General features: G+C 43.1%; 1 long non-coding RNA gene across 4 annotated transcripts in view; it reads right to left on the bottom strand.

Annotated features, from left to right (window-relative positions):
* The window catches only part of LOC138363911 (uncharacterized), a 564,751-nt gene that overhangs the window by 164,400 nt on the left and 377,459 nt on the right, over positions 1-22,892 (bottom strand). Inside the window, exon 1 of one of the 4 annotated variants that reach the window (XR_011228259.1) lies at positions 19,717-19,857. The exons of the other annotated variants lie outside the window; for them this stretch is intronic. This is a non-coding gene — a long non-coding RNA (uncharacterized lncRNA). Of the gene's footprint in view, positions 1-19,716; positions 19,858-22,892 lie in introns of those variants that run through there. 4 annotated transcript variants of the gene reach the window in all.

Raw genomic sequence — 22,892 nt, 5'->3', positions numbered from 1 at the left:
GTCCAGATCTGAGGTAACAGTGACAGTTAGGGCCTATGAGCTGTCTCGTAGCTTGTTTGGCTCGCCAGTGATGTCGGAAATTTCTGACACCCAAAGCACTTACCCGTAACGCAGCAAGATTAATGCGTTGTCTTGGGTAATTAAAATTATTAACAATTTCTAGCGAGGAAGCGCAAACAAATGGTAGGCTATTAAAGTGTACTTCCATCCCAAGCTGAATTTCCACATCCGTGACATGTTGCTTCACGGGCAAAATAATAATTACGTCACGTATTCAGTATTTCTTAAATGTGCTTTTAATCACGGAAAACCTTTCGATCCAATGTTATGAACAATGGAAAATTGTTCTTTGGTATTTGATTTAAAATATTAGGGTGTAAAAGGACGTCAATATCGTCTCGTTAGTGAACGAGATAAATAGAATGAGAATGCGTCACTTGCGCACAGTCTCACGTCAACACGAGCTCGATCTGATCCCTGCTGAACCATGCCAACTAGCATCGTCTAATATGTGGGTCATCCGACGTCCCACGGCTCCCAGACTTTGCTGCTAGCTTCACACAAGGGAAATTATGTCCGGTCGGTTATTAACATTCTACTAGGATTTATGGTTATATTTACCTTTGATAGAATTAACCGGCCGTTACGCCGCAGGAGAATTTAAACAGTAAATTTAGGCCTAAATAGGAAGTTAGTCTACTCATTTGAGATTAACTGGGGAAATATCAGCATTTGCAGGAGTTACATTGTATGTTATCCACATAATGTATAGAAGCAACCTGGGAGCACGCCGCCTCAACTTAGGTTTACTGGAGCCTCATGGAGCCTAGTTGGCCTCGACACACCAACTAAGCGAAAATTTGGACAGTCTAAAAATTTCCACTCTAGCAAATCAACTCTGTAGCTAAGCCCTCCTAACTTAGTAATTCATAATTGTAGTCTACTAACTTTAAAGAAATTTGTTAATTACCATGATTTACTAACTTCATGATTACATCATATTATAAGGTGGATTTAGCAATATTAAATCAACCTCCCAAGGTTGTGTAAGTGGTAACGCCTAGTAGGTCTTTAAATCAATCATACAGTCCACTCAGTTATAACTAATCTTAACATAAATAAAGACCTGCTGGGAAATTCCCATACGTGATCATCTTGGGTCAACTTTTGATTGGAGGAAGGTGCAGGGCTGTGGTCAGTCATGTATCTTACTACATCCTGGGTATGCCAGTGTCACAGCTCTAGGTGGAGACCTACTCGCCTTTAACTGTCACAAGCTCCAAATTTGGGGAATAAGCCAATACCTGCCCTTGCAAATTCTTTAAAGCTTAATTTGTAAAAATCTTTAAACTCGCACTTTTCTCACAAACTAAAAAATTCTTTTGGTCACCCAGCACGTTTGTAGGGTGGATTTTAATATCTTTCCACCTCTGGCCTGCTTGTGCTGCTCAAGACCTCTGTCTCAACCATATCCTTACGTTTAAGTAATTGAAGCCTGGTGTAATACTACTCCTAATGATTCCATTCTTCAAAATAAGTGGTTCATAGTTGGTCAAATTCTTGTAACCTCCCACAGATCCTGATGTTGCAGCTGAGGTGTTGTGGTCACTACATCTTCTGCATTCGTCTATCTCTTAATTATTTGCTTATTCTATGCTATATTCTGGTATGTAAATGTTCACATGTTTTCTCTGTTACATGGCACAAAGTTGATAATTATTATATTACGTAAAAATTATATTAAGCCTAAGACTTAATCAATATTAAGTTTTAGCCATAATATATATTTTCATGTGAAAATTCATTCCATCTCGGAGCCCCTGTTATGTCTTGCATTGCTTCGTTTTGAATAACCACAACAAATGCCCAATGTCCAGGAGGAGGAGTGAGTAAGGCAAGTAAAACATTAGCACTGTCCTGTTCCTAGACGGGGCCCTGTAATTGCTATCATTCAGTTGCAATTTGGCCTTTCTCAGATATTGAATTTTCTGTGTGAAGGTCATCTTAGAATCTAACAATACGCCAAGATAGTGGCATCGAGTAAGCCACTGTCGGTTAATGTCTTGAATTAAGAAGGTGCCTGATTTACGAGAGGACCACTAACCCTAGTGGCCTCGAAGACAGGAAGCCGGCGGCATGTCGAAGGTCCCCACCATTTGCCTTTATGATCTTTTCCACGTATATTTTAAAACAATTTTGGCAGTTATGGCTTTGGTGGGTAGGCGTTTCCATGGGTTAATGTGAACTGTAGATGAAAAAGCATCTCCTGTTCTCAGTCCAACATTGTGGCTGGTTGAGCTTGAAACCGTTGTGCCTTGTTTGTGATACATCTGACCGTCTGAAGAAAATATCCGGAATCGACATCCTTTAACCTGTTCAGTTTTTTAAAAGTTTCAATGAGATCCGCCCTGTAATGCCTGGTTTGCAGTGTTAGCCCTGTGGCCTTCAAATGTTCATGATATGAGAGATGACTGGCGCAACCTGTCCTCTTACAAATTACATCTGAATTTGGCCGTTTGCCCGTATCGCCGAAAATGGACGTAATTTGAAAATGAAAAATAATTGAAAATATGTTGGATTTTTGTTTTCCAAAACAGCAAGTTATGGGTCCTCTGGTAGGTTAGGAGGGCAGGAAGATCGCCGACACTGGGTGTGCGAGCAAGGTGAATTCCGCCAGCTTGTGTTTTATGTCGGCGAATGCTGTCTGCCTGGGGAGTCCACTCCAACGGAAGACGGGACGTGAGTTTCCGACTACGTAAGGTTCTCTCTCAATTTGAGTAAGCCGGACAGTACGTCACTATCGTGAGCCTCATTTCAAATTACGTCCACTTTTGTTCATACCGGCAAACGTAGGAAAAATGACGAAATATTAAGAGGACGGGTTAGGGATGACTTGTTGCCCAATGATGCACCTCCTCCAGAGCAGCTATGTCCTTCTGAAAATGATGTCTCCATGCATGTATACAGTAATCCAAATGGGGGACGCACCCGAGATTTATACATTTGAACCATTACCTTTTTTTCCTTATCGGAAGGTCACTGAAAGGTCTTTGAGTCTCTGGTTACCATTCCCAAAAATGTGATCAAGTTTATAAGGCACAATCTGTTTAACAATCCATGTGTTGATTGTATAAGACTGCAGTGGTGATTTATTCCCTCCCTGCAATATTTCCCAATATTTTATTCCCTCCCCCCTGCAATATTTCCCAATATTTTATTCCCTTCCCCCTGCAATATTTCCCAACATTTTATTCCCTCCCTCCCATGGAGAGAGAGGACTCTCTCCATGCGCTTGCAGGGGTGATGTCAAGCTGATCGGCTGGTAGTTTTATATCGACTTTCTGACTTTCTTGAAAAAGGAGGGACATTTCCATATTTCAAATCTTGGAGGGGACTACCCTATGGTCAAGAGATTTTGTGTCAAGTACTTTCAGCGGTAGGCATAGTTCTTCTGACAGTTCCATTAAGACTTTGGATTTAATTCCATCCACACCTGGGGGCTTTTGAGTCTTATAGCCTACTTCATTCGAAAGGCGCTGTTCTTTGGTCTTAATAGAGTGCATTCTGGAGTGCAGTCACCTAGTTTCATTGCCCTAGATTTGTGTGCAAATATTTTTAGTCATAAAATGCTGCATTCAGATGTTACTTTTATTTAGCGCAACTTATGCTTTATTAAAAAGTGAAGGACCTGTCACGACTACTGCTATATCAGCAACGCTTAGCAATTTAACTCCTACAAATGTCATTTTAACATCCATACAGAAAACCTCGTTAACAAGACTAGGACTGAGGACGACTCCTTGAGGAGTACCATTCTCATACAAGTGTAGTCTGACACTAGGCCTTTCAGCTTTACTTTGGCATACCTGTGAATCTTTACTATGCATTTTTCTCTTTACAATTGTATAATTAATGTGTTAAAATGCTTGTTGGCTTGCAAGTTTGAAGACTCTTCCTTCCTATTGCCATGCAATTTGCAGTACCTACTATAGTAAAACCAAATATATTCATTTATTGGTCTCCAGTCTTTCACAGTAGCCTCTCTACGACCATTAGTTCTGTTATTTTCTAATACATGATGTTACTGAAATAGGTCTGTAATTGCCATTGCCTTTCGGTTTAGTAATCGGAATGATGTCTGCTCTATTTTAAGAGGTCGGTAGATTGCCTAGCTCCCAAGATGCATAGGTAACATACAAAAACCCTTGTTCTCCAGCAGGACCTACATGTGCGATTATTGAATATGTAATGTTATCAGCACGAGGTGCAGTGTTATTGCCAGCATTTTTTTGGGGGGCTCTGATTAGTTCTTGTTTTAGTAAAGGGAGTATCACATTCGTCACATGTACACATTCGCTCTCTTGAATGGCCGTCAACCCTTCCAGTTTTTAATTTCTGCCTTCTGACCATTGCAGGATTTTAATGTCCCTATATCTTTCCAAGACTACAATGCTCATTTTGAGTGACAACATTCACACCATCTTGCCTCCTTTTACTCCTTAGAAACTAACTTCTGATATCATTGTTCTAAGCAAAGTTCTTCCTACTGGTGTGCGCTTTCTTTAGAGATGTTTTTTTGTTTTCTGAAGATGTTGACTGTGGTTTTGTTCTTTAATTTCCTTACTGTGAAATAAATAGTTCTTATGTTTTGTGTTTCCTGGGATGACTAGAATAGCTGTTTCAGCAGCTGTAATGGCTTTCTGGAGATTGGTCTCATGTGTTCGAATCCTTGGGTGGCGAGTATGTAGCATGCCATTTTTCAAGCTCGTCCTGGTATACATTTCAGTTGGCCTTTATATTACATTCCATGTAGGTTGTGCAGGTGGTGCAGGAGATCTTTATGTTTAGTGTTGTAATAAGTATCATAGTATCACTGGTCATCACCGGATCTACTTCACACTTCGTCTGGTGCTTGAGTGCAGTCGAGATTAACTTTAGAACCTCCTTCAATGTGTGGAGGGAGGGGGGGTGGGAGGGAGGGGGGGTGGGAGGGAGGGGGGGGTGGGAGGGAGGGGGGGGGAGGGAGTCTCCAGGGTTGAGAAGTGTAATCTCAGGTACTTCTCATAGAACTTTAGCAAAATGGCACTTGTTTGCATTTGGTGACCCAGTCACACCTACCTCCTGATTAAGAGCATTAAAATCCCAGGTAATAATTGTATCATGTATCTCCATGGCAAGCACTTCCTCTGCTAGTTTACATCTAGGGGCTTGTAGACATTATATACGAGGAGCTCGATATTAGTCATTCACTGTTACTGTTAATACCTCTGCTCATCACCACACGAAACTGGGTCTATTTTCTTCCTTGGTATGGTGTTAATGTAAGAGGATCATTAACCTTTCGTCTCCCCTGTTCATGCAGTATAATATATTGGTGATATCCAGCTAATCTAAAGGATTTCGTGGCTGGGTAGACAGTTTCTTGTAAAACTATTACATCTGCTTTTGTACCGATTGCAGCATACTGAAGAGTGGGTTTTTATTTCCAGGACATCGTTTGTTCCAATGAAGAATTCGTAATGAACAGACAACAGTTTCTGTTGGTGTACCTTTCCTAGTAGAACTTCTCTTCGGAATCTACCACCATATTTTCCACTTCGCTAGCAGTGTCGCTGCAAATCTGACTGAATTGATTGTTTATATCCGTCTCCTGTATAGCAAGATACCGTTGATCTTTATTCGCCACTGCTTACTGCAGTGTCTTTTGTGGATCTTGATGGTCTGATGTGACTATTCGACTGTTATTGGTAGTCTATGTCCATGTGTTTGTCCCCTTGTGCTACTTCTTGTCTTGTACTGTTTCTTGTGGAACTGTGGTCTACTGCACTATCTTCTCCATTAGTACACAAGCGATTGCTTAAGTCTTTTGTTGAGAGGCATTCTGCGTCATGGAGTCGACTGCTAGCGGCCGTGGAGTAAGGACGTTTACCGACCCTCCGTGGCTGTTGGAGTTGTTTGCCGTTTGGTTGCCAGGTGGTGGGGCATCACTGCCCTCCAAGTGTTGTTGCCTGCCTGGCTGCGTGCTGACGTGGCCGTTTTGACATGGGGGGCCTTGCAATTCCTCCTGTTTTGCGGGTGAATTCCGGGGGAATATGCTTCTCGTGCAAGGCTGGTTATCCGGCCATTGAGTTGGTGATGAGCGACATGCTTCGTGTCCCGGTGGAGGCTGTTTATGGAGTTGAGCTTGTTACGGCCCACCGGGTGTTTGTCAAGTTCGTGCGGGAGGAGGAGTATCGGGACTTCCTCCGGCAGAACAAATGGCGTTCGTTGCAGTTGCCGGATGGCGCCGGCTCCGTTACGATCTCGGACTGAAGTGGTGCCCTGACATATGTCAGTGTGCACGGTGCGCCCCTGGAATTCCCTGAAGACCTTCTTCGGCGCTTCTTCGGGAGGTATGGTGCTGTCATCAGTGTGCGGGTGAACACGCTTTCCTCGGGGAAGTATGCTGGGAAGCAGACGAACATCCGTACCTTAGGTATGCGCCTACGGTCGGATATCCCATCTTCTGTCCGGCTGCTGGGTTATTACGTTCGGGTGTATTATGCCCGGCAGCCCCGTACGTGTTTCCGGTGTGGCCAGTTAGGGCATCAGGCTGCCGGGTGCTCTGAGGCCCCTGCTGCACCTGTTAACTTGTTTCGGGAAGAGGATTTCCCGCCGCTCCCTCAGGGCGTGGATTCCGGAGATGAAGAGGGGCAGGTCCCATTCGCTGCTGATGCGGCCCCCCCTTGCGTCTCCCGACATGCCCCCGGTGGTTGTTGTCCCTCCGCTGAGTGTTCCGGTGGCTCCTGTTGCTGGTCACTTCGCTGTGCCAGTTGCTCCCGAGGGTCTTCCGGATGGTCTCTGCGGGTCGTCTGCGTCTTCCTCGACTCCTGCTGCTGCGCCTGGTCCTGCACCCTCGCCAGGTGTTACGGCTGTGCTGGGTGTTGGGGGGGGGGGCTGTGGAGCATCCTGTTGTGTGCGGCCCGGTTCCCCATGGGGTTGAGGCTGCTGCCGTACTGCGACGGGCGTTGGTTCGCCCGGTTCGTGAGGCGCAGGTGGAGCTTCAGGAGATGATGTGGCGATTCCGGGTGCTTCGCGCTCTACGTCGCTGGTGGTGGCTGATGTCCATGTGTCTGCTGTTGACGATGGTTGTGCGTCTGATTTACCTCCTGTTCTTTCTCCTGCAGAAGGTTCTACTCAGTGGGAGGTGGTTTCTCCTACAGACGTGGGTGGTGTGGGTTCTGGTGCGAGCCGAGGCATCAAGCTGGTGTTGAAGAAGGATGCCAAGCGTGGGGGGTCCCAGCAGGTACAACGTTTGGTGGTTGACGAGGGGCCCTGTGAGGCAGCCGAGGAAGCTCCCAGTGCGCTGCCCAATGCCCGGCCTCGTGGGAAGGAGCCTCTCCCTATCATCTTGGCCTCCGGAGTGTCGCATGATGAGCATCCTTTACGGTTTGACATTGTTGACCGCGTGTGTCCTGTTCCGTGGTGCCCTTCTTCCGTCTAGGTTCGGCGGGCTCGGTGTTTTATTGTGGGTGTGCCGGAGTTAATGCCTGATCCTCGTACGGTTCGTAATGATCCTGTTACGGAGGACGTCATGTTACTTTGGGAGGCGTATTGTATTCGATTCCCGGCGGCGGAGTGGCCGGATAAGTATGAGAAATTTTAGTAGTCTGTGTGCTTGCTGTGTGTTTGGTATGTGCTTGGACCTGTGGTTTGTTTGAACTGTGTTGTACCTATTGTGCGCCCTTCAGGCCGGTGTTATGTTTGTTCTCATGACCGTTGTTTTGTTGTATTTCTTATATTTCCGGTATTGTTTCTTTCCTTGTTTCCTTATGTTTCTGTTTTGTTGTCGGCCCTTCAGGCCGGTGTTTAGTGTCTTTGTATAAATTTGTATTTATTTGTTTTGTGTTGAAGTGTCTTATGTTTCTTGCTGTACTTTGTTGTTTTATGCTCGATCCTTCAGGCCAGTGCATGTATGTTGTGTTTGTGCCTGTTTTGTTTTCAGGTGTGCGTGTTATGCTTGTTTATTATTATTGTTTATTTTGGCCTCGCCCTTTGTTTACGGGGCGGATGGCTTGGTGTGTGTTTTTATTCCTGTTTTGTTTGTGCTGTGCGTTTGACCTGGTGTTTTTATATTGCTTTACCTGTTGTACGTGTTTGTTCTTTGTTTTGTTTGGAAGGATATTGTGCTTGTCCTGTTCTGTTTCCTGCTATGCCTCTTGATGTATGTTTTTGTTTTTCTGGAGGTTTTGTTTTGTGATGTTACTGTGATTGCCAGTTTGCCATTGAATTATGTTTTGTGCTTTGATGTATGCTGTATTTTTCTATGTTTTTCTAGTGTATGTGTTTTGTTGTGCTATGCTGTCGGCCCTTCTGGACGGTGGTCTATTGTTTTCCTTTGTTATGTATTCTGTATTGTTTTTATTGTATTTAAATTGCATGCTTTGCGTGTAAAAATAAAAAATAAAAAAATGTTTTTCAGCTGGACCTCCGTAAAACTGTAAATCTGTTTTATAGACTGAAAATTATTGTATTTTGCTTCCATGTTGTAATTCTGCAGTGGTTTTGTGCATTTTCTGATTGGAGTTGTGTAATGAATTGTATTCTATGAACGTTGGCTTCTGTTGTGGCTGTACACGGGTGTTCCAGACGTTAATGTTGGGGTATGTACTGCTGATCTGATTATCCTGACCTAAGCTGCCTGCCTTCCGTGTGGTATTTCTCCAAGCATAATGTTTCAACCTCAACTTGGACATTTGGCTGTTGTGGTCTGGATTACCTTGTTCTTGGCTGTACAGTTTTTGGTTGGATGCCTCAGGCTGCACATCTCTCCTGCCCGGTGCAGCGTGTTTGATGGTGGCCGTATTTTCTGACACTTTAAGCAGCGCAGGTGCTCCAGGACCATGTCAATACATTCCCTAATTTCCAAGAATGAATATTTCTGGAGTATGTCCCATAACAGTCACCGAAACCTGACGTGTCACTGCTTGCATGCAAGATTTCCCTGTGTTCTAGGATTGAATCCAGTGGAAAGTCGACTGGATATTCCAACAGCACGACGTTTGTGTGTCTTTTTGAAGGGTCCAACTTTTAAGGTTTCCTTGCAGGAATGTTACCGTGTCTCGGTAATTTGCTGTCTTTTGGTCTGGTTGTGTCATTTTTTAGTAATAAATTTCTCCTTTAACGTTGACCGTGATGGAATTTTTGAGCTCTAGTTGGCGCTTTTCCATTGTCGTTACTATGCCTTATGCTGTAGGAAAGTTGTCTGTGAATTATGGGTTTTGGAATTTTGCAATTCTAAGTCTGCAATTTGGAAAGATGTGCAGAGTCTGACACTGGCTGGTGTGTGACTGGTGCTGTTCTCTCTAGGTACATTATTTCTGGCTTCTTGCTGATCGAAGTACCTTGAGTAGCCTCGATAGCAGTTTTCTTTTCTACTTGCTGTACCACGGTGAACTGTCCCTCGTTGTCTGAAAACTGCTTCCATTTCCTCTTTATCCTCGACTTCCTGTTGACGTCTCTTAGTAGTGAAGGCCGATCCACATTCCTACCTAATAACCGAGACACTCCTAAGGTCTGAATAAATTTGTTTCCCTTCAACGGAGGTTGTAAAATGATTTTCCCAGGTGGAAACTGGGATACCTAACACCTCGTTTAGCAGTTTGGTCTACTTTTCACTTATCCTCAGTACACCTTTAAAGGTGTGTCATGGTGGCGCTGCTCACAGGGTATCGACCTGCTCAGTGACACGGCCCTCACACACGAAAATAGACCATTGTGAGCCGTGTGACCCGACCATTGTGGTAACTGTGCAAAACTAGCCACGTGTACAACATATAGTCTGCAACGGTATTTATCCAAGAATTTCATTAGAAATTGGCAACGTTACTTCTAAACAATATTGCAGCACACACTCCTGGCGGTCGGACACAGGAATACAGTCAACATGGTACATCAAGAGCTTTGAAACTGGGCATTGGTGGGTTGTTCCTCAAAACAGCGAAGGTTTCAGCTGACAGTTGTTCAGACTCTTAAGTTTTTCAGAGAACAAACCCGTGTGCTGCCTGCTGTACCAGTGGCGCCGGCGGCGAGTCTCATGGCTGGTGATCGGCTCATCCTAGTAATGTAGGTCATTATGAGCTTTCTCCACAGCCAATAGTTCTTAGTTACGACTACCTCTCGCCTGATGCTTCACTACTCGTAATTTATATTATATCTTCGTTCAATTCTTAATGGATGGACCAAACCATTATGTAATATTTTATTAGTCTTGGCCTTTACACAAACATGTTTGATCCCTTTCAATTATTAGAGATTCTAGAACACTCCTGGAAGACACACATGTAGTCAACATGTAACATCAACAGCTATGGAAATCCCTTTCCTCGTATCACTGGAGATTGCCGCGAACCCAGAATGTTTCGTCTGAGAATATTTAATACAAGCACACTAAGTCCAACAGATGCTATGCATGGATTGTCTACAAGAGTTGCGAGGGCAGCCAAGTACCATATTCTTACACATGTCCCCGACTGTGTACGCCACCAGTAATCTCTAGCAGCTTCAAGCCTCAGTACTACAGGTACAAACGTTACCATCATCCTCCTGGTGGTTCCTGAACCTCGGGCAGCTGTAAGTGCTTGACCGCAGTGGCCACCCATCTGTGGTCAGAGCCACCAGCTTGTGTAAAAAACGACACCTGGATATGGATTTGATTTTCATTAACATAATATTTGTGTTTAATTGTCTTTCCCTATGACTTCTCCATGCATCATAGTCCACAAATTTGCCTGTCAGTGCCTGAACAGGTGAAGGCCGAGTCTTGGAGACAAAGATTACCTGACCCATCCCTGGCGTGTCCTACACTGGGCCAGTTGTCCTCAGGAGAGTCGGTAAGTATAGCAGAAATATATTATTTAACAACGCACATTTTAACCCTTTGTCGAGATTAAATGCTCTTTGTTATGCATAGTTTATATCAGTATCTTGTCTGGAGCCTTTGTAAATCTTTTAAATTTGTGGTGAGAGACAAGCTATGTTGGTGAGGCACGTCAAAGTGTTAAGAAAAGGTTCCCTTCGAGAGGGTTGAGTACCCATCCAGTTGGATTGACTTGTACCTCTGATACACAGAGCAATCACACTACCTGGTGTATCAATGATTAAATATGGAGCCCTTGTGAGGCTTCGAACCTATGTGCGGTGCATTACCAGGAACACGCCCCAGACAACCAGGCCATGATGTGGTCAAATGATTGCAACCTACGGAAGCCCCTGGAACCCCTGAAAGATCAGTAGGACTACATGGTTTTACCATGAAGAGCTTGGTTGTCTGGTGCGTGTGCCTGAGAATGCCAGCGCATAGGGTACCTGTGCGCATAGGGCTTTAAGTAGTTACAGATTTTCATTGTGAGAGTTCAAGAACGCATTAAAATGTTAATTCTCAAACTATAGTGTTGGTTTCTATATCGGAGATTTATGATTTAACACAGTATAATTGATATAGATTATCCTTAACTCACTATCAACATTTAAAAAATATATAATTTACTTTCTCAACCTTTTTTTTTCAACATTTTTAATATGGAGCATAATACATGGTGCTTAATACACTGGATGACACACACATCACAGTTAGGTTAGGAAAGCTAGGTTGGGTTGAATCGTTAATGTATGATTCTTAACGCTAGTTAAAAAAACAGATGCTAGGTGTCACTGTTAGATGGAGGAGCAGGTAGGTGGTGGATAACGGCATGAACCGTTAGATGAATGGTGGATCAACAGGACGATGGATCGCTGGTAGGTGAATGGTGCTTTAACAGGGCGTACTGAGGGATACTGTGTGTTAGTATCACACAGAAATCGCTCATTTACATACAATAGGACTATTTAGGTTAGGTAAGAATAGTTAGTGATGCATAGACATTATTTACACTAAATGCGTAGAGTGGGCGAGCCGGGGGTGGGGGGGGGGCCATTTGTCACCTGGTAATGGAAGGGGAGACAGAGAAGGTGTTTTGCACTTGTACGGGAAAATTCATTGCTAACAGTTATTGTATTTCACACACCCTAAACGTTCGCTCATGCTTGCACTAACCTCGACATGCATATCTACTATCTGTCAACCTTAATTGTTTCACAATCAATTAGAAACCCTTCCTTGAAGTAACCTTTACACTGTTATCCTTTGTAAATCCTTTTTTGCTTCACTGAAACCGAATCAATTTGAAACATTTCCCTAAACGTTTCTCCTCCCGAAACTTAAGCCTAATGCTTCCTGTATCTTTCTTGCTAATCCTTAATTAAAGTATACAAAATTATCTACTGTACGAATCAATTTGATTTTTTTATTAATTCTCCTCGATTTCTCCCCTTTCCCCTCATTCAAGAATATTGCCATGAAAATTACAGTTGAAAAACCATACTTCCACTCCCTAATGTACGAAACATTTTTAAAAACTACAGGAATCATTTTGATTTTCCCTTTTAACTTCGTTCACAACTCATGCCCTTAACTACTATTTTGTAACTGTCAAAATTTCCGTTTACTAAGCTTGCAACTTTAATGGAACACCATTGCAACATGACTCATCCCACGTTTTCAATTCTTGCAACGGCTTTGTAAATCAGGACAAGAGGTATCTGTTACATCCTCAATTCCCTTATAGTCCTCTGCTAGAACTAATTAATCAAAGTCTGAGGCATGGTATCTTACCCGACCGCTGGATACCGACTAATAATACCCAAAGCCAAATTCACAAACATTCTGACCCATACGAAAAAATTAGTAGAAGCCGTGAGGAGTCGAACCTAAGCTCTGAGGACTCCCAAGCAAACACCTTAGACAACTGTACCACAACATGGTCAAAAGAATTCCAGCCTGGGATGCTTGGGAGTACACAGAACAGAGATTCGAATCCTTCTCTCAAGCTCCTACTCATTTTCTCATTGATACATCACATTACTGTGATTTCTTCGTGCCTTCAGACCCCATGTCTGACATCATTTAAGTGTTAAGTTCTTGAGAGGATTACACTCGACAGGTTAATGTTTGAAATTAGACCCCAACTTGCCCCTAACCTGAATGGTTCCCTTACTGAAAGACGCATTTAAACTTCCTTTGCTGAATATTTTTTACAGGGACCATGCTCTTAGGTGGCATTTATTGACCTCAAAACTGCTTTTGATACAGCAAAAAAGGGGAAATAAATCTTAGAACGATTAGCCTCTTTGGGTTAGTGGAAGACTGTTGACATAGCTCAAGGCACCGAGTATCAGAACTGCCTCAGTTCTTTCAATGGGGTCAAAAGTAAACATTCTACACCCTTTGATTTGGGTACACCCCAGAGTTGTGCGCTTTGCGCAACAATGTTCAATGTCCTAATGCACGAAAACTTAGTTCCACACTAGCTGATGAAGCCGTCATCTAATGTCGACGAAATTTGTTTTGTTTCAAATATCCAAACGAGACTGCAATCTCTACTTGATTAACTCGCTGCTAAAAGCATTGAATTCGGTCTTTAACTTAATCCATCACTTTCTCTCCCAAAAAACAGCCAGTGTGCCTCTAGCTTTCAAAGTTAACAACCAAACAATAGAAACATGTGGGCAGCACAAATACCTTGGAGTAGGTATCATCAGTGACATTGTAAACGACCTACATCGTTGGTTAGAAGCGAAATCACTGAAAATACTAGTAAGAATATTGGTATAAATGTTAAATATGCTAGACTATTTAACATGTTAGATCCCTAGTTGATTATCATGCCCTGCACTTGGCTTCCCCGCCTCTGTTTTGTACAAATAGAAGTAATACAGGATGAGGCCACGAGGGTAATTCTTGTGCCCAAGATGCACAAGAATCATCAAAATGAGGAAAGAACTGAAGCTTCTAACCATACTAAAAAGAATCATTCAAGTCAACACGATCTTTTTCCTTCAAATCACGAGACACCATCTTCAGCATTGCTGGGAGAAATTATTATGTGCCGTTAACACACTATAGTGGTGTAACATACCAACTTACTCCTTGTGTGATAAATGGCCGAGTAAAAATGCATACAATCTCACGAAACTCTACATTCCTTTTAAATGCAATATTCCTGTCACTGATATCCCTCTTCATCTGTATACCACAATTCAGGTACTACCCTGGAAACAAACCGTAACTGTCTATTTTCCGCTTGTTACAACTTGTAATAAAGTTGTTACATCTTGGCTAACGTGTTTATGACATATTAGAACGTTGTTACAACTTGCTATATTGGTTGTTATAACTGGTTAGGTGTTAAAACTTGTTCCAACGTTGTACCAACGTCGTAGTTTCGATGTGTGTGTGGTGGGTACACACACCCACCACTAGGGTTGATTAGAATCCTGCTCTTTCCAAAGCCGTCACACTTTAAATAATTGCCTCATCAAAATTTTGAAGATCCCACGAGAACTGTCCACATCGATATCACAGTTCAGTCCTCTACAGGAAGGACTGCAGTAGCATGCAGGTTTTACAGAAACTATTTGCACACAGACTATCAGTGTCAGGTTAAACAACTGGCTGACCTCTACACAAACAACTGGCACTACACAACTAGCTACCAGTACATATAACGTCACAGGACGAGGAATAATTGTGTGTGCTTCAAAGTCTGCTCTTGAAAAAGTTTTGCGCGCGACCGACATTAAGAGCTTTATAAGTTGGACTTAAATAACCTGCTCACTGCACAGTATAAAGGGATTGGAATTTCATGTATGGATACCATATCACAAATATAACCCACCATAATGACAAACATTGGAGCCAAATTTGCGTGTAAGAACGATGAAGGCGAGTTAAACCTAGGTGCTCCCCCCCCCACATCTCTAGTTGAAACTATTGTTCCTAACACTCGGGTCTAATAGAGAAATTACCGACTCCCAACGGCCTGAAAGCACCGGTATAAAAACCTGTGATTTGTTTAGATCCGAAACCTTTTTTTATGGGCAGCACAAAACGCCTACCAGACTGACACCTTGGAAAATGAGTCACGTCCAACCGACCTGCACAAGACCATCTTAACATACTGAGAAGCTGCACATTAACTACACAATATATCAAGGCAATATTTGTCAGTAGACTCTGTAAAAGCAATCGACACACTGGCTTGACTAAAAGAAAATACAAATTATGAATGACCTTCCACTTCCGACAAAATATTTCTTTGACAACCACAAAATGAAAGTAAGATTCCTCCAACACCACACTGACTACTTGGACCGTAATGCTGGTGTGCCACAAGTCTGTACTCACGCCAATATTACACAACACACTACAGAGGGAAGGAAGGGGAGGAGTGGCGGGCCTGCTGATAAAGGTCTGGAGTTTCCAGGATATGGATACCCCAGGCTGCGAGAAGTTCAGATACTACATAACAGGCACCATGACGATGGGAGGACTAAAGATAGTAGCTGCGGTTTATAACTTTTTTTAAATGGCAAAGACCCAGGCAAGACCTACTATATTTGTCAAACACCTACAATAACTGAATGGGCAGACTCTGTCGCCTATTAGAAATCGATCCCAACTTCAATCATGGAGACTTCAACCATGGATAGATGCAAGAACCGTATTGTGGTGTAATGTGAGCTAAACTATTGGACATGGTAACAAAAACCTTTTAAGCCAACATGTCAGGGGACCCACATGACTAGAGGTAGTGATGAACCTGCTTGACTTTACCTCGAATTTACTAAACGATTCACATGTATGGGAAATTAAGTCCGAAGCCCCATGGGAATGAGTGATCACTGTATTTACATTTGAATATATAGTGGGAGTGGGGATAACTTATGGAAGGGACCAGAAAGCCAAAGCCTGGCATACCGAAAGGGAAACTACAAGGAAACAAAATTGTTAATATAAATACCATAGGTAGTAAATCTCAAGGATAAAGGCTGCACAGACATGAACGACTACATCACCCATTAGAATAAGGAGACGCCACAAGTTTGTCCTGGTATGAGAGAATGGAATTTCACGACTTGTGTTAAGTTGTGCGAGTGAGTACGACCAGATGTATATCAGCGTGGAATCTCCAAAAGTGCATATCCATCCGTGCACTCTCCTGTATCCTCTGGTCTGGGACCAAGTGTGCCTCGCTGGGTATCTGTGGGTAACCCTCGGGCTGGGATGGCCAAGGATATTGCCAGAGTTGTTACAATGCCTTTATCACCAGTGTTGATTATACAAATCAGTGGAACTCGGTGGATCCAGTCGGAGATACAACGTAGAGGGTTAGTTTCGTGCTCCCAGGTCAGAGGGTTCACTCTGTTAAGGCAGGTCTCTTAACCTCCCTCGGTACTTTTCCATGACATGAAAAAGATTACTTGTGTATGGAATTGTTATTGATTTAGGCATTTGTTTGTCTCCTATTTGCTTATTCTTTCACAAGGTCATTGGTCAAAGGGAAACTAGACCAAATGATGTTCTTTTCCAGTCAGAGGCAACCCGGCCAACACCGTGCAGCAAGCACCAAATTGACAGAACCCATCAACGGCATCAACTGAGAGAAAACGTGAAGCCAGGGAGAGTCTTCTAACCTTGTCTGTATGTGGTGATGTTAGAACTATTACTCCAAGTAGACCTAGATAAATTATGGACTGACTAAGTATTTCAAGGAGTACCCAGTCCGTACTCCTAACTCCTCCATAAGGCACCCAGGATACAGTAGAAAATGTATACATATCAAATGAAAGAATAAAAGGTCAATTTAATAAAGTGAGATGGCGAACAGACCGGAGACAACGACAGGTCCGGACAAAGAGGCTAAGAGGAGGAGACGCCTGTCACCAAGGCCAGTTCCACAACGAAGTGGCTATAGCTGTAACTAATCATGGAATGACCTGCGGGTATTTGATAACAGGGGCCTACCTTCCCCTTCCCCTCCCATTGAATAAAATTCAATGTATATTAGGCATACATTATGCAATTAGTTTTTTTGGCTATTATTTGTGTTTGTAGTACACTAGTGAAGCATTTACAGACTTGCTATTCGAGAAGCGGATGTCAGTGAAGCACTGTTGGAGAATAGTACTTTAATCGGCCAGACCGCCCTCGTCAATAAAGGACAAATGATTGTTAATCCAGCCAACAAACCACTTGTTTATCAATGAAAAACAGGTTTACACAAAACGCGTCCTCTGTTCATTCCATTCAGTGGTCGACCCTAAAGACTCATTCATATATTTAAACTAGCTTGCTTCCTTCGGAGCCTTCTTTGTTAGCTTGGAATAAAAGGACGTAGTTAGTGTCCTTGCTCTTAATGCCGTTATCTGTGGTTATAGGAGCTCCGCCAGTTATTATATAATATTTTCTTCCCCAATAAAGAGAGACTTTGCAGTTACAAATCAGGAGCACCACGTTACCGCGTTCCAGAGACCCAGAAACGTTCACCTTGTAACGGTTCTATTGTTACGTAAAGTATGGTGACAATAAACACAGACACTAAGATACTATATATATTTTGGTCGAATATACAAAAGTACACAGGTGATACTTTGGTGTGAGTTGAGCGCACTGAGCGTCGGTACAGTATCTCGCAAGTGTCTGCTCTAGACCACACTTGAAAGTAGACTAATTAATGTTTGCTATTCTGCTGCTTATATGTTCGGGCAACACCTCACCGTGTTGCCCGGGCAACACCTCACCTCATTCATCTCCAAAGGTTGACAGGAATGCAGGCGATGAGTCACAATAACGTAACTGAAGTATGTTGACCAGACCACACACTAGAAGTTGAAGGGACGACGACGTTTCGGTCCGTCCTGGACCATTCTCAAGTCGATTGTGGACCTGGACCAATCTCAAGTCGATTGAGAATGGTCCAGGACGGACCGAAACGTCGTCGTCCCTTCAACTTCTAGTGTGTGGTTGACAGGAATATTAACAATACATTTGGAGCGAGTATATTATTGGGATAATCTACTCGCAACAACCTTAACACTTCACAGGTCCTGCCGCCTGACCACAATATTTGTCGACTTGCAGAATTGCTACAGCATTCAAGGGCTACCAATACCTTGTGCACGATACTGATGATGGCCACGTAGCTGCAAGTGCTCAGCCTCCCGAAACTGTCCGACGGTATATTCAGCTTGCTAGGTTTAGCCCCGGTACTTTCCCTTCACGCTAAAACTTTTCGCTTCCCAGTCTCCCCTAACCCCAAGTGAAGCATCACCCTCTTGGGTATTTTTTATATATACATCTATTTGATTGGACTGGTGGGATAGAAGACAGACTAACAAATATGGACAGAGGAGGGGATTGAAATTTAACCGAAATTGTTAGCTTAACATTAACCATATAATACACCACAACTTAATCTTCAAATTATGGGCCTGAAGAATGGTTAACCACTCGGAAGTGGTTAACGCATAGAGTACTTTAGACTATACCTATTAGAGGATCACTGCTTCGAGGCATAGTGTGTTAAACTATTAAAATTATTAAACGTGTTCCCTTCACCTATGGTACTTAGGTGGGAATATGTATCAACTATATAATGACCAACTGCGATTCGAGAGAAGCTTTTCCAAGTAACTTTAATCCCTCCATACCTGCAGCAGCGTTGTAAAAGACCAAGTTCATGGGTCTGGTTGACCATACCTGTAGTGCTGTTGTACTGATGCACCCTCGTACATACCTGAAATAACATTAAATACATCAAAATACTAAATTGAACATCTTGTAAAGTTTGAGTAACATCATGGAAAACAATCGATCAGGTCAGATTTTGCTTGATCTATAAAGCTGACCTACCACCGAATGGCAAAATCTCAGACTCGACTTATCCAAAGCCCGTTGTCAACACAACGGCCAAGTGGTCGTTAACCCGGCAGCCAAACATGAACGTTCTCAACACAACGGCCAAGTGGTCGTTAACCCGGCAGCCAAACATGAACGTGAAGAACGCTTCACATTTAACTTCTCAGTCTATGCTCGTTCATGCACTGATCCACAACAGTTCACACATTTTAACACACTGTACTTAAAATAGTTTTTGATGTGACCTATTATATGTTATTTATTAGGCGAGGGAGACAGGTTGGAATACACTCACGTTGTTTCCTTCAACTATCAGACCTATACACAATTTAAATATACATTAATATTTACTTATATTGGAAAAAATATAGTACTTGGTTACACAAGACGTTAATGTTAATTAAGGCGTCTCTGGGGTTGGCTGCAGCGTGGACGACACTGACTCTGGATGGCTAGTTTCATTCACATAGGATGGGGGGGGGGGGAGGGGATGTGACGCTTTCTAGATTAAAAGTCTTTGGTCTGTGTTTCAAGGATTGAAATATGATAGTTCACAAGAAACACCTTATAACTGCAGAATTTAACTAATAATTTTGTCAACATTTTTCACCTGCTTTTGGTGGAACGCTCAGTTTCACTATGAGTGTAACACTCAAGCCGCTGTTGTTGAACAGTTTATCACATGGCAGGCGTTTTTAGAATTAAATTTTGCTTTAATAATCATCAAAAGTCTTAATCTAGGTAAAAGTTTCCACTAATAGACAGGTATATTACTCAATATCATATTTACAAATGAGTAAACCAGAGCTAATTGAATAATTTTAAATAAAGCTTTAACATCTTGTAACTATGCTTATTTAGACAATCAGCAAATATAGACTATTCCACCAATAGAATACAATGTGTGAAAATAAAATAACTAATCATCTAGAGTAACTTGCCTGTAAGCCTGGCACAGGTAACCTCATGCACAGGACTGTCCAGGTGACTAATTTAGTAAAACCAATGAGGCGGGCGCTGAGCACACCTCTCCCCACGCCGGCCCGCGCCACACTGCCCGCCGCGCCTCTTGACTAGCTTGGCCTGATGGGTCAACTACCTGTGACGTCATTCATCTCACCTGACATGAGGCCGCCACACACATAAATAATTCACAAGTCACTTCCACAATATTAATATAGTTTATTTCTATTAATGTGAAGTATGAGCAAGTGTGAGTATGTATTAAAGCACATACTTCACTACAGGACATTAAACCCACTACCACCCTACCTAGTAGCTTGGAAGCTCCATAACGCCTTCTGTAACTGTTATGTTGGGGTCTAGCCAGGGTCCAGGTACAGCAACCGGTTACGGTGCTCAGCGTCCTGTGTGTATATATTACTGTATGCCTGTAGGGTCGAACTCTTAGGTCTTGGACCCCGCCTTTCTTATCGTCGATTGTCTAGTTACCGAATCAAGACCTATTTTTCCTATCATAGCATCTACATGTGTTTCCATCACACACACACACACACCACACACACACATATTCCCAGGATACAGCCCGCAGCAGCAGTTTAACTCCCAGATACCTGTTTACTGCTTCGTGAACAAATCATCAAGTGAATGAAAATCTGCCAATTTGTTTCTGCTTCGATCGGGAATCGAATCCGGGTCCTTTGAACTACGACCCTAGAGTGCTGTCCACTTGGTTTGCGCAGCCCGTCCTCCAAACAAAGATCCAAAAGTGATTCCATGCACCCGCCAAACCCCCTGTTTATGAATGAAAAGCGGTTTACACACGACTCACAACTGCTGACGTTCGAACATATCCGGAACAAGTGCTTCACTGACGAATTTTGTTCGAATCACACGCTATAAATGCTTCACCCACGTACTACAAATAACAAATAATCGCCAACAGAACCTAAACACTGACCTAACCTATCCTATGCCTATATATGCACAATATGCTAATATATTATAATATTAATTTATACTTGAGAAATTCCCGTTTTGAATGAACAGCATGTTAAATTTATGACTGCGTCTGTGGGGTTGACCGCTGGATGGAATGGACTTGAGTCGAGGACGGGTTGGGTTGCGAGGACGTGTCGTGCGTGTATGTGTTTGTGCGAACTCTCCTAAATGTACTCGCCAAAATGTGCCTGCAGGGTCAAGCTAGGCTCCTAGCCACCTCCCCCCACCCCCCGCCTTCTAAACGTTCTAAGATTAATGCAATGTCTTCTTTTCCCCTCATTTATCATATTCCATTTAAAACTTTGAATCGATTTATCTTCAACGTCTTTACGTCTAACCAGTTGCACTTATGACAGCCCTGAGACTGAAAAAGGTCTTAATGACGTCCCTGTGACTTATTTCCGTCTCTAATTTCCTTGTGTGACCCCTAGTTCTGCTGTTCCTAGCTTCCAACAATATTGCTTTGTCTACCTTGTCAATTTCCATTAGAATCTTATATATTGCTATCAGATCCCCCTCATCTCTCCTTTCCTCCAGTGTGGTAAGGTCCAGTTTCTCTCAGTCTTATTTTATAGCTTAAAACTCTTCAGCTCTGGAACAAGTCTCGTTGCATATCTTTGGACCTTTTCTAGTTTCTTCTGTCCTTTTACAGGTAAGAGTTCCATGCCGGGGATGCATATTCATGTGTGGCTCTCACCTTCGCTGTAAATAGGTACAGGAAAGCCCTCGTGTTTAAATTTCTGAAGGATACACGGATGTTGGCCAGTATGCCATTATGAAGCTGTTATTCTGCTAATGTGGGCATCTAACATCACAAATGGGGTTATTCCTACTAGGACTTTCTTCCTTTCTGATGTAAGAATCAGTTTTCCCTTTTATCCTATACTTTTGTCCTGGTCTTAGTGTGCCTGTTCCAATCCTCATAACTTTGCATTTGGCCATGCTTAGCTCTAGCAGCCATTTCTTCTGAAATATTTTAAGTGTGTCCAAATCTGATTAAATGCCTCACAATCTGCTACTGTCCTGAGACTTCTCAAACTTTGCATCATCTGTAAATATTGAAATGAAGGCACAAATTTCCTGTCAGGTGATTGACAAATTCGAACAGTATGGGACCCATAAGCGACCCTTGTAGTACTCCACTTGTAACCTCTCTCTCCCCTCTGCTTCCTTCTTGAGAGAGAATCTCTGACCCAATCAGCATTAGGGAAACCTAAACAAACTGCCCTGGTGTGGATGGTATAACTTGTAACACCTTGAGCTTACTGAATGATGTCCCAAGCCACCCTCTGATTGACCTCTATTAAATGAGCCTCTCACAAGGTATCTTGCCAAAGAAATGGACACAAAGTTTCATAGAACCAATTCCTATACCTATCCTCAAAATTCAGACCCATAGTAAAATCGTCAGTTGTATCCTCTGATTTTTGTCTGTAGGGATAACGTTTCTATTAACTATCTTTCAGGACCCTTTCCTCTGTTTTATGAGCTGTGGAAAAGAAGGCAGATATACAAGGCAGAGAATGAAATCAAAGACAACAAAACGCAACTACTTCATGCTACAAACGAATGGAGAAATAGCAACATCGACGAAAGTATCCGTACCCGCATTGAACAACCTCGACATCCTCACAGACCGACATCACCTCAGCACTGAAACAAGGATTATCAAGAAACTAACATCATTATATGAGGACCTATGGCAATTCCACGACCAAGAGTGGTGGAATTGGAGTGGTGAGTGAGGGACAGCTAGCCACCCCTCCTGCCACCACCCGTGTCCACCCCTGCCGCCACCACCCCTGTCATCCCTCCCACGCGGCCGCCCGGGGATGGAGGGGACTCCACCAACTAACCAGGAACCCCTCAGCCAGAACAGGGTCCTGGGAACAGTGCACCCAGACGTGCAACCAGAGGACCCAGACTCAGAGGAACGTGTCGGGTGTGTGACGAATCTCACAGCCTTAGAAAGATGGAACCCTACGTCAACACAACGGCTGTGAGGGTTCATGGACGGAACCTGTAGAGAGAGAAGGCCACAGGTCCCCCCGGCACCCCCACACATCCCAGCAAACTTCATGTCATCAGATGACCTCCTGGGGGCCATCAAAGCATCCACCACCAGAACTCTTCCCCACATTCCTAAAGCAGCGCG

Source organism: Procambarus clarkii, chromosome 12 (assembly GCF_040958095.1).
Source record: "Procambarus clarkii isolate CNS0578487 chromosome 12, FALCON_Pclarkii_2.0, whole genome shotgun sequence".
Classification (NCBI taxonomy): domain Eukaryota; kingdom Metazoa; phylum Arthropoda; class Malacostraca; order Decapoda; family Cambaridae; genus Procambarus; species Procambarus clarkii.
Note: the sequence above shows the minus strand (reverse complement) of the source record. Positions and strands in the feature narration are given on the sequence as shown.